The sequence below is a fragment of the Anarrhichthys ocellatus genome, unplaced genomic scaffold, assembly GCF_004355925.1.
Source record: "Anarrhichthys ocellatus isolate YVR2014 unplaced genomic scaffold, GSC_Weel_1.0 scaffold8, whole genome shotgun sequence".
Lineage (NCBI taxonomy): Eukaryota > Metazoa > Chordata > Actinopteri > Perciformes > Anarhichadidae > Anarrhichthys > Anarrhichthys ocellatus.
The window spans coordinates 8,725,190-8,736,379 of NW_022280038.1; positions in this window are offsets into that span (position 1 = coordinate 8,725,190).

The following is an 11,190-nucleotide window of genomic DNA, read 5'->3' on the forward strand; positions in this document are numbered from 1 at the left end:
TCCGCCGATGGCATGCGACCTACGAGCACGCACTAAATGCGTTTATGGTCAACGCGCTTTCCGTTGCATTATTCTTTGAAACCCCAGAGGGCGTGCAAACAAAACGCACTGTGAAGAAGCAAGAAGACAGAAACCTACACAGTGCAGAGGAGGAATTGTAATGATCTGTAAACTCATATCTCACATTTGTGGACTACTTTGATGCCTTTATAGAAGCACGGTCAAGAAAGAAGTCGAGTATGAAATGCATTATGAAGAAACGAAGGTTGAATATCCTGCAAACAATTTGATTTGGCCGGCAAAATATTTACTCAAAAGTAGAATTTTATTTTAATTTTAAGTTTCTAAAGACTTTTAAAACGAATTGGCCTTTGTAAAAGAATGAACTATTTGTGATAATCCCGTTTGAAAAGCTGTGCCAAACCAGAACAGGGTGCAGAGAGTGTCTAGTTACAAAGAAATCAGGGTCACAATCTGACACTCGCACCGGCTTCTCTACGGCAAGTAGAAACCAAGCTTTTCTCTTCCATTAAAATACATATTTCTAATGTGTTTCAAACACAAAAGATGCCCAAACAAGATATACGCTGATTTTCTGAATTATTTTCTTTGGGCAAATGTCCCCTTTAAGAAAAGCTCTGTTCTGTGGGTCTAGTTTAGGTTAAATGGACCACCAGCAAGCTGTGGAAACAGATGGTAATCCACTTGAGTGCTGTTGTCTATAATCCAGAATCTAATAACACCTGTTATACAGAACACAGGTGGACAGAGAGAGAGAGAGAGAGAGAGAGAGAGAGAGAGAGAGAGACTGAAAGGTGCGGGGTAGAAACATCCTTTAAGGACTGTGCTGGTGGCTCAGTAGCCTAAGGCCCAAACCATGTAAGAGCATCATCTTGGTCGTTATCAGGCTTGGGAAGCTTGATGCATCCTTTCTCTCTTTTCACCATAAAATATCCAATAAAACAGAAACGTCAACAAATATAGTTTGAAATAAATATGATGGAAACTGGGGGCAGTAAGATTTTTAAAGCATGCTTTACAATGCTCAGTTTTTAGGACCGTTTCTCTGCATGCGCATCCTGTTTTATGTTTTATGTTTTAATACAAGACACATGACCTTCCACTGAGATAACTATACGAGATACAAAAGAAAATACAAACTGCAAAATCTAGTTTTGTGTTCAGTAACTGAAGTAGCCACATTTCTATCAGTAAGAGTGAGTCAATGTGAAACAGATGTAGGCCAAGGCCTAAAATTGCGTTTCCAGGCTCTGATTAGTTGCCTCGCAATATAGTTTGGCATCTCTCGCAGTTTCGGCAGCTTTGTGCCCAAAGTAGCTACAGACTGTCTGCACAGACCGGAGGACGAGAGGGAGCCAAGTGTATTATGATTTTATGGAGAAGAGAAAAGGAAAAACATTCCTCAATGCTCACTCACTGTATGTCTGCGTGTGTAAGGTACCAGATGTTTCTTTTATTATTTGGTTTGATTAATATGCTAGTTAATGTATAATTCATTACAATATCCGACAGAAGCAAAGAGCTGAAAAACAGATTTAAAAAGGTAACATCATCCCAACTTTAAAGGCTCATGTCGCTGCACAGATACCGACTTGTACATTTTTTATGCCACGTTTAGAAGTTTTCTTCAGTCACAGCTGATGGATGTTTTCCGATACCGCCGAGTGAAAACAACTCAGAGACCTCGACATTGGAACATATGCGGTCTATACTGGCAAATAGGCCGGGGATATATGGCAGTTGTTACTATGAAACTGCAATTAGGAGGCACAAGAAATGGCTGCATGTTGCCTTGACAGCAGCCAATCCCACTTCCACCTACAAGACATCCGGCGTCGCGACAAATGATCCAAGGGTTGATTCGAGCAAACTGGCAGCAGCAGCAGCGGAGGCATGTGGTTGCTGCCTGAAAATGATACGCGCTCAACGTGCCTCTGCGACTCATGTGGGCTGAAAATCTGAACTGCGTGTTGCAGCTCCAGAAATTTGCTCTCCTTTAAAAGAGAGAGCTTAAAAATGGTCTGCCGATGTCAGCCAATGTTGCCCTTTGGGGTGCAAGAAGACATCTGCTTTCCTTAATCTGTAGTAGTCTGTGTGATTGTTACTACAAAAAACACTGGCGGGCTTAATCTGACAGGCTGAGTATCATCTGATGAAATAAAAATAATGCTTTTATTTATTTAGGACTTTTCAAGGGATAAGCATGAAGTGAATTTCCAAAGGAAGGGAGAGGAAAAAAAGATAAGAATATTTCCAGACTTGTATTCCAATATTTCATATTGTGCTGCACTTGTTTTCTCCGTATCTAAACTGTTCCTCAGCTGTATTTATATGCAAACCAACAAAACAAGCAATGCATAATGTTAAATGGCCTGTAGAGCACTGTACGGCAATTATTTTCCCCGGCTTGTATCGAAATCAAAATTGCTTTATTTGGGAGTGCAAGGAAGCGGAGGGAACGCCGCCCGGCTAATTGGCGCTGACAAATTGGAAGTGAGTCACACAAGACAAGATTGACACATTCGGTGGAGGACAAACCATAACAGGACCTCACATGTCGCGCAGACAAGTCAGAGAGTCAAGTAGCAGATTACGCATTTTAAACACATCAAGAGGCCTCCTGTGCATTTAAGACTGAGGTAAGCCTCACCGTGCTGGTGTTGCTGCTCTGGCATAGTTTCAAGCAGTGCTGACATAGTCATAAAACTGTGCACTGTGCATCTAGGTTGACAACGAGGAAAAGCTGCAGAGGAGGAGAGCACAAAGAGCAAACACAGTGTAGGTGTAGTGCTGATTAACTGTTACCTTTATCAGCCAAAAACCATGAAAGTCTAAATATCCTCTGGTTCCAGCTTCTTAGATGTGTTATTCTCTGTTTTACATCAGTGTAAACTTAATATTTGAGTAATTTTGGAGATTAATCGACTCATTGACAGATAAACAATACTTGTTATTTGTAGCCTTGGGCATCTTTTTTGGGCCAAATGCTCGGGACTGCATGCTTGTGATTTTAAGAGTCAGTAGGGAGAGTGTGGCCGCTGCTGCAGCGGCGGCTGCTGCTGTGAGCTCAAATGCACCAGGAAGTGTCTTATGCTAAACATGTGTTTACCTGCGTTGGCAGACACGGTTGGCAGTGAAAGCAATATTCTCTGCCCTTTTCCGCGCTTTGATGGGCTGGCAGCAGACAACCCGACTGTTCAGCCGTGGAAATGACAGTCTGCGGCTCCGCTCTGGCACCCCGAATGTAAGAGCTCTGATACAGCAGCAACGACCACCAGGTCCCCGATTGTGTACGTCGTTATGACGGCAAAGCCAAAATGAATTATCGATCAGCCATCCTGCTGTTACACACTGGATGAACGGCAAACTATTGGTTCAGTAAACTGTTTAACAATAGGTCACATGTCGGGGTTATCAACAGAGTAATAGAAAACCCTGACCAAAGACATGCTCTGCGGTTTTGCAATTTCAGTAATATTATTATTGATTAGTAGCTTCAGCAGGTAGACTCCTGCCTTAAACACTGAAGCTACGATTCAATATTATTATTACTGACAATATTTGTATTGCCAAAATGTGAATCACTCATGGATGGCATGAGACAACAAAAAAACAACATATAAACCAAAAAAAAAAGTATTAAAGTGGCAATAGACATTATGAGGTAAATGCTGATTGCACAAAGTAATGGCGGTGGAATAACGACACCCTCTGCGTTTCCCTATAAACCTCATTTTTACTGTGCAATTCAGTGTGCCGAGGAGAACATGAAGGCTCGATTTACGGCACAAAGGAAGCTCTTTATCCATTTTCCTACGTACCAATGTAAGTTATTTCCCTTTCCCCGGTAACAGAAATGGTGGACGGTGGAGTCCCCTGTGCACTGTTGGCAACTCTTTTCCAATGAAATTAGCTAGCTCTCGCTTCAAAAGTCACTAAAAGTCGCCAGATGAAGCCAAACGCTCATTTGCATATTGATGACATCGTCGCACATTCCTTATTGGTTGTGTTGACCAGTTTTTGTTTTTACAATTCAATATATTTTAACATGTTTTGCATTGTCCCTGATGGTCTGAATAAGTTGCTAGATTTGTCGCTAGTAACGGGCTCGGAAAGCGATCCGGTTGTCTTTGCGACGGTGGCGATAACAGTAATAACACTTGGAAGCACTAAGGGGGGTAAAGTTGAAAAGTGGCCTTTTGCCACTTAAAGATTAAATAAAAATAGCAGAATAATGACAATTTAAAAGAAGAAAAAAATTAAATGTCTCTTAATCTTATCTGTTCAAATGTGAAGGCTGAAACTGAATGTGTTTGGACATTCAAGAGCTGTTTGGCCCCGATGGCAAAGGCCCAATCACCCATACTGTTCATGCACACATGAAAAAAGCCCAATCAACTACACTGTATAATATGTATTCATGGGCAAAGGCACCATCACCTAGACTTGTGCCAGGAAATATGTCTAGGAAGGCCGTGCTTAAGAATCTCATATGCAGTCTGTCCTTTTAAAGGAATTCAAACATTTGAGAAATGGCCCAGCCTTGACGAGAGTTCTGTAAAATCCCAAAATAACAATAAAAACTTGATAGACGGCTAGTGTTCAGACGTAGGATAGTCGTAATATGATGCTGCAGAATCTACTGATATGCTATGCAGGTGGGATTTCACAAGTTAGGACCAGATGACACAAAGCCACACTGGATGTCACACATTGCAAAGAACCTTATCTTTGCAATCTTCCTGCGCTGTTAAAAGAAACAAATGGCTGCATCAGCTTTTTAGCAGGTTGATCTGGCGTCACATATCAAACTTTGTTGAGTGATGTTCAACTTCAACACAAGCGTACTGGGTACTGCATTAAAGGGTCGAGACAACTTCTTTAATTTTTTCAGAAGAAGATTTGGGATTTAGGGGCATTCTGATAGCAGTGTATGTTATTTCCATAATCAATACTGAGTGTTGTAATCCTGCACAGTAATCTAATTTCAATGATCAGTATCTAGAGCAACAGAGTAATACATTACTAACACACATGTAAATGTAATCACACTACATTTCACAGTAAAACAAAGTTCCTGATTACAGTTACTGCACTGGTGGAAATGTCCATGAATCACATTGAAATTAAATTATACTTCTCCATGACACAACTTATATCCAAGAGCCTATATTCAAACAATTTAATATAGTTTTTATGTAAATACTGATATTCTAATGCAGCCATGAGCTGTTGCCTAGCAACGGTTGCTGTAAGTGGAAGAAGACCGATGTGCGGTGGGAGGACAGACGTCGGACAGAATCCTTTAAAAAGCAGTGGAGGAATACATAGAATATCAAATATAAAGTGTGCGGTTGTTATCGAGAAGAGTTTGCGAAAGAAAGAACAAAAAGGAGTTGAAAACCCAAAGGGAATTATTGGAGTTGATTCTGAAGTTATTTAACTTTAGGGTTAATAAAACAAGAATTTCTTGCATTTCCTTCTAATTGACGTAATTAATAGTTTGAGATTGAGTGAGTTTTCAATGACACAAATAATCCAATTATAAATTAGAGGAAATAATTAGAAATTTATGAGGTTTTCAGAAAGCAATAATCACACGTACTGTATGCCGTACAAACACCGTCTCAGTACAAACACTCGGCTCGTATTTAACTGGGTTATCTACCCTGATGTGTCGTTCTTCGAGCGCTCCGTGCTTCTAAAATGTTTTGACAGCGTCTATGTGAATGATGCGCCTCTTATCAGTGAGCCAATGCATCATGGATTTGTTGGAATATGTCTTTAAACTGAATGATTTGACTACTAACTTTACACACACCACCTCAGCCCACATACATCCTTGGAAAACATGCGTTTTTTAAAGTTTTGCTGGCGTTAAATAAAATGGAGCATGCCACTCAGGATATACTGTACACTGCTACTGTAGATCCATATGTACTGACACCAAAATAATCCCTTAAAAGCAAGAGAGAGAGAGAGAGAGAGAGAGAGAGAGAGAGAGAGAGAGAGAGAGCAAGTGCACAGGAGAGTGAAAGTGAGAGGAGAGGAGAATGGGATCAGAACTCACCGTTCACCTCCAGAACTTGGAGTAAGCACTTTTCTTGTTATAAAGTCTGGAGTGGGGCCAAGCTCTAACCGAAGACCTCATCACCTCTTGAAAGGATTACATGCCTTGACATTTTGACATTTGTATACATACAAATTACATCTCCCTTTCTTTCTTACGGGTGTTTTTTTTTTTTTTTTTTTTCGCCAAGTGCACATGCGGAGCTGAGCTTCAGTGTGATCACCTTGAGAAAATCTGTGCTGCAATGCATCCATGGTCCTGGAAAGAAAATATCATCCGTTCCTACACCGGTGTGTGGAGGTGACAGCTGGCAGATTTGGTGCGTTTCTTTTTATTGCCGTTGGCAGGGAAAAGGTGTTCATTCCCAATTTTTTGTGTAATTCTAATACTGACATTTGGTGAGAGTGTATAGGTACGTAGGTAGGCAGCTATCCCCAGTGCATGGCCATCTATTGGACAATTCTACCTCAGTTCCTCTCATTTTGTACATTTTGTACATTTTCAATACTGAATTTTCACAATTCCTCTCACATATGTGGTCTGATTTGTCACATAACATATGCGAATGAGACCAGAAAAATAAGATTTGTTTTGGTTTTAATGATTTGTTGTTGGCCTATTAGAAAGATTTTTGTAACATGTGCAATTGCAACAACTATACATGTATTATTAACTCGGGCTGGGCAATATGACCCAAATCCTTTATCCCGATAACGGTATCTATATCACAATATAGTTTTCTATATGAAATGACCACATGCTAAAGCCTATTTCGGCATACTTCTGCATCAATTAATCACTTGACAAATGAAAAGTGATGACTATTTTCTCATTTTAATAAGAAGGGTAGTGCCAAATGATCATAACACTTTTAAATTTAACTGTAGAGAAAATAAATATGAAGCTGCTGCATATTGTTGGATATCAAGAACACACTATGTATAGAAAAATCAAGGATCATCTCGATTACTCTAGCATGTAGTGCAGCATAAAAAATGGGGGGGGGTGCTCAATCACATTCGGCAACTGCTAGTATGATTGTTCAGTCCCCCCCCCCCCTGAGAAGCCAGTGTGAACACCATACAGGTTTCTGCAGTGAGAACTGCCTTCATATGTAATTCCTCAATGGTTGGAAAAGGTTGCTGCTCTTGATAGAGCTCTTATCTGTGGCAGTCAAAGTAGACAGTGGAGTTATCTCCCGAGGCTTTTATTCTGAAGCCCTTTGTCTGTTTTCCTCATTTTACCAAAGACAACGGAGGAAATCCTGGGGTTGAGAGGCCTCGTTGGGGAGATAATTATCGTTCGCCAGTAGTTGACTGTTTGTCGTCGCGTGGTGAACACATTAGGGGGCACACAGTTAGTGTAACTAAAACAACCTGACGTGCTGCTTTTACTGCTGATGTGCTAAGCAATGAGATGATTAACCGTAGAGACAATAATTATTGTGTTTTGCATTTTGCATTCTCAATTGTTGGCAGCCAGACCGGTTAAGTGGCTGGTAATCATGCATTTCTTTCATATTTTGTTGCCGTTTGTTCAGTGTTGTGTAATAATATCTTCCTAAATAATGATGTTGTCAGTCATGACAATTCTTGCAGTTCTCTTCTTTTTTTTTTGACTCCAGGCTCTACAGGCTAACTTTTAAAAGTGGTCTCCAGGCTGGAAACCAGACATCGAAGATGTCGGAAACTTCGCCTCCCAAGACTTAACAAATTCCCTTTTCATTTTGTTTTTTGTTCAGGGTCATCTGGTTATTCTTACTATCAATTTCAACATTTGTTTGTGGTGTTGACGGGTTAGTTAAACTTTGTACCCCACAGTCAAACAATGTCAAAAAGTAGTTGGCAGTAGGGCTGAGCGATATGGGGAAAATCCAATACCACAATTATTCTTGAGCAAAAAAAAACCCTGGTGCTTTTACAAAAATATTTTTACAATGAGGTTTTTTCGATAAATAATCTTTAGAAATGTGGATATACTGACTAAGTGGGTAAAGGCAAATAATAGAACAGCTACAACAGTCTGGTAAGTTAAACAAATTACACAACAAAGAAAACAGGAAAAGATACTTCTGCTATATCACTATATCCAAAATCTAAGACGATAGCCAGTCTCATATCACGATATCGATATATCGATCTATTGTCCAGCCCTAGTTGCCACCGATGGCAACCAAAAGCCAAGAATTGGTTGCTAATTTCTCAAAATGGTTGACAATGGCCACCTAGCAACGCTTACTGGCGAGCCCTGCTGTATGTGACAGCACTTTGTCTCCCAGCGTGGCTGTATTCTCCCCTTTGTCTCTCATGTGTGTGTTTGTACATGAAAGTCACAGGCTTGAAGTGAAAGATTTCTCCATAGAATTAATTAAATGTCATGTTGCCGTTTCCAAAGAGCTCATATGCAAATGAACCAGCCAGTTTGAACCGGTTAACAAGCACTTCACTTGGCTTGACTCGCTGCTGAATATGCAGCCTGCTCTGTAACAGGTGCCACATCTGTGACGCCACCACAAGTGGCCTTAAAGGTCTTCATCAGCCTTCATCGCCTCCAGTCCAATCATTTGGCACTCGGAAAAGCTACGACTAACAATGTGTGCCTGAAGCGAGGACAGAAATTAACACCTGTACATACCTTGTGGGATAAAACATACAAACTTACACAAGCTGGGTTCTATGTAGAACACAATTAACATACAAGACCATTTAATTGGTACACAGTATGGACAGTAAAGTACGGACACTCAGGTTTTATAAGAGGCTGGACTACTCGAGCAGCAACACCTGCATGCCACTAACAAGTACACTTGAAACACTTGTGCAGACACTGCTTGAGCTGATCATCAGTATGCTAACATGCAGACTTTTAAGAGGCAAACTATAACAAAAGATAAAAGCTTCTTCAATGAAGAGTTTCGTAATAGAGACAATAGTTTCTCCTTTCCAAAGGTTGTGGAATATTATATTTAATACTTCAGCTTTAAATTTCATGAAGGACAAACATGATTGCAAAGTCTCTATCTCCTATTAGAAGACATCAATAGCAATTTGCCACTATTTACTGTACATTACAGCAAAGTGCTAATGTCGGAGCTGAAAGTCATGAGTGCTTTCTTGAGTTTCAGTCGCCGTGATTCTGGTCTGATCGCTTGCATAACAACATCGAAACAGGTGGCAGCTGCCTATAGTCGGCACTTTAAAAAAAAGTTATAAATGTCATCATATAGCCCTCGTAGCCTCGACGCATACTGTGTAACTGCAACTTTGTTGCATGTCACACACCTATCTGTTGATGTACTGCTGCCTCGGTGTCCAATAAAAGGAATAAATGGCACAAAATATACTTTTAAAAAACGTGTTTGTCAGTGCTTTTTTTTAACTCTGATTTTATATAATATTATTTTCTTGACTATTTTGTCTCTATGTCTCATGTTCTTTCTTTTATTATTTTGTATTTATTTGGTAGGGACAGTGCACATTAATAAAACATTCCTGTAAACGAGAAGCATCTGTGTTTGCGCTACACAAATAAAGCGACCTTGCCTTGTGCCGTTGTTGTACTTTGAAGGGATGGTGCCGTAAAGGTCATCAGAGGCAGCACAACAAACGTAATAAAAGGTTAACGGATGCCTTACCGAATATGTGACCTGCTCTCCTGTTTGGTAATTGTAGTCATCATTTCTCCATATTCAAATGTTTGGAGGGCATTCAAAAGAGTAACAATAAAATAAACTGTCTTCTCACTCTGCTGCAGATACAATGGCATTCAAATGTAAAACTATTTCATGATGCAATGTTCAGAAAAGAAAGATTTCCACAGCTTTATCTCAATCATTTAGCAGCCTGACTTACACTCAAAGTACATATACTTGATCAAGGGAGAGAAACGGGCCGTGCGGTCCCACAGCATGGGCGTATAACTCATCTTAAGCTAGAATTTTATCCGCGCTCAATACTACTCCCTCGCAAAGTTTCTAAGAATCCTCCAGTTGCACAGCTGAAGTTCACCAATGATACGGGTTAGATAAGGTGTAATTGAAAAATGAGCCACTGGTAGGGAGACGAAGGCTGAGATGGTGACAGAAAACCCTGGAATTGAACTTGACCAAAGTGTACAGATTTCAACACCTGTCAACAACCTCTGCAATACCCCCCCCCATTCCTTCCTCCACGAGTTTAGCCTTCCCTTCCATAAGCAGGGAGATCCTGCAGTGGATATGTGTTCCTCCTACAGACGCTGATGTCCACCCTCCTCAGGGATATTATGGCGGTGTGATTCTACACAGCCAATATAATACAATCAATCACCACCTCCTTTACAACTGCCTGCTTCTCCCACTGCCTCTGCCAAATCCGAGAGCAAACCGCAGTGCATCATATTGTGAAGGGAAGACTGTGACTTCCTCCCTCCAGTGAAAGCATACAATACCTCCGAGCATGCGGGGGAGATCTTCACTGATCCCTTCAACTTTTTCTGGAAATGTCCAACAAGAAAACAAAAGTTTATTTCTATCATCAATTATTATTGTTTTCGTATGATAAGTACAGTACCGCTACCGCCAAACTACAAAGAACAATCTAGGGCATGCAAAGGATGCACATGGTTTTGCACCTTTGCTCTGTTCTTCATTCCCCGAGCAGAAATGCAGGCTGTGGATGTTGACATTTATGTAGGAGGACGAAAACATTGAGTGTGGATGAGAAAACTTTTTTGGAATGATTAACAAGCTGTTTGCTCGGAAAAACTAAAAAATGTTTGCACATAGATAAGTCAGAAATGGGCCGAATCTCGAAGCAGATTGTTCATTAAAGATGCAACAGTGATGCAGTATGCTGACTGTATGTTTAATAGGCACCTTGGACAGAGGATGAAAAATAATTCATTAGCGATTCGAGGTGAGCGATGTCCTCCTGAGAGGCTACACTTAGACTGAAGGTGAAAACTTAACTGAAGACGTCTCTCACACACACACACACACACTCACACACATTGCTCTAAACTGAAACTCCCTGTAATGTTCAGACCTCCAAGGTAAAACCGAGAGAGTAGTTATCTCAATGAAAGAAAGAACTGGAGTATCTGCAATCCTTTTTCTGCGA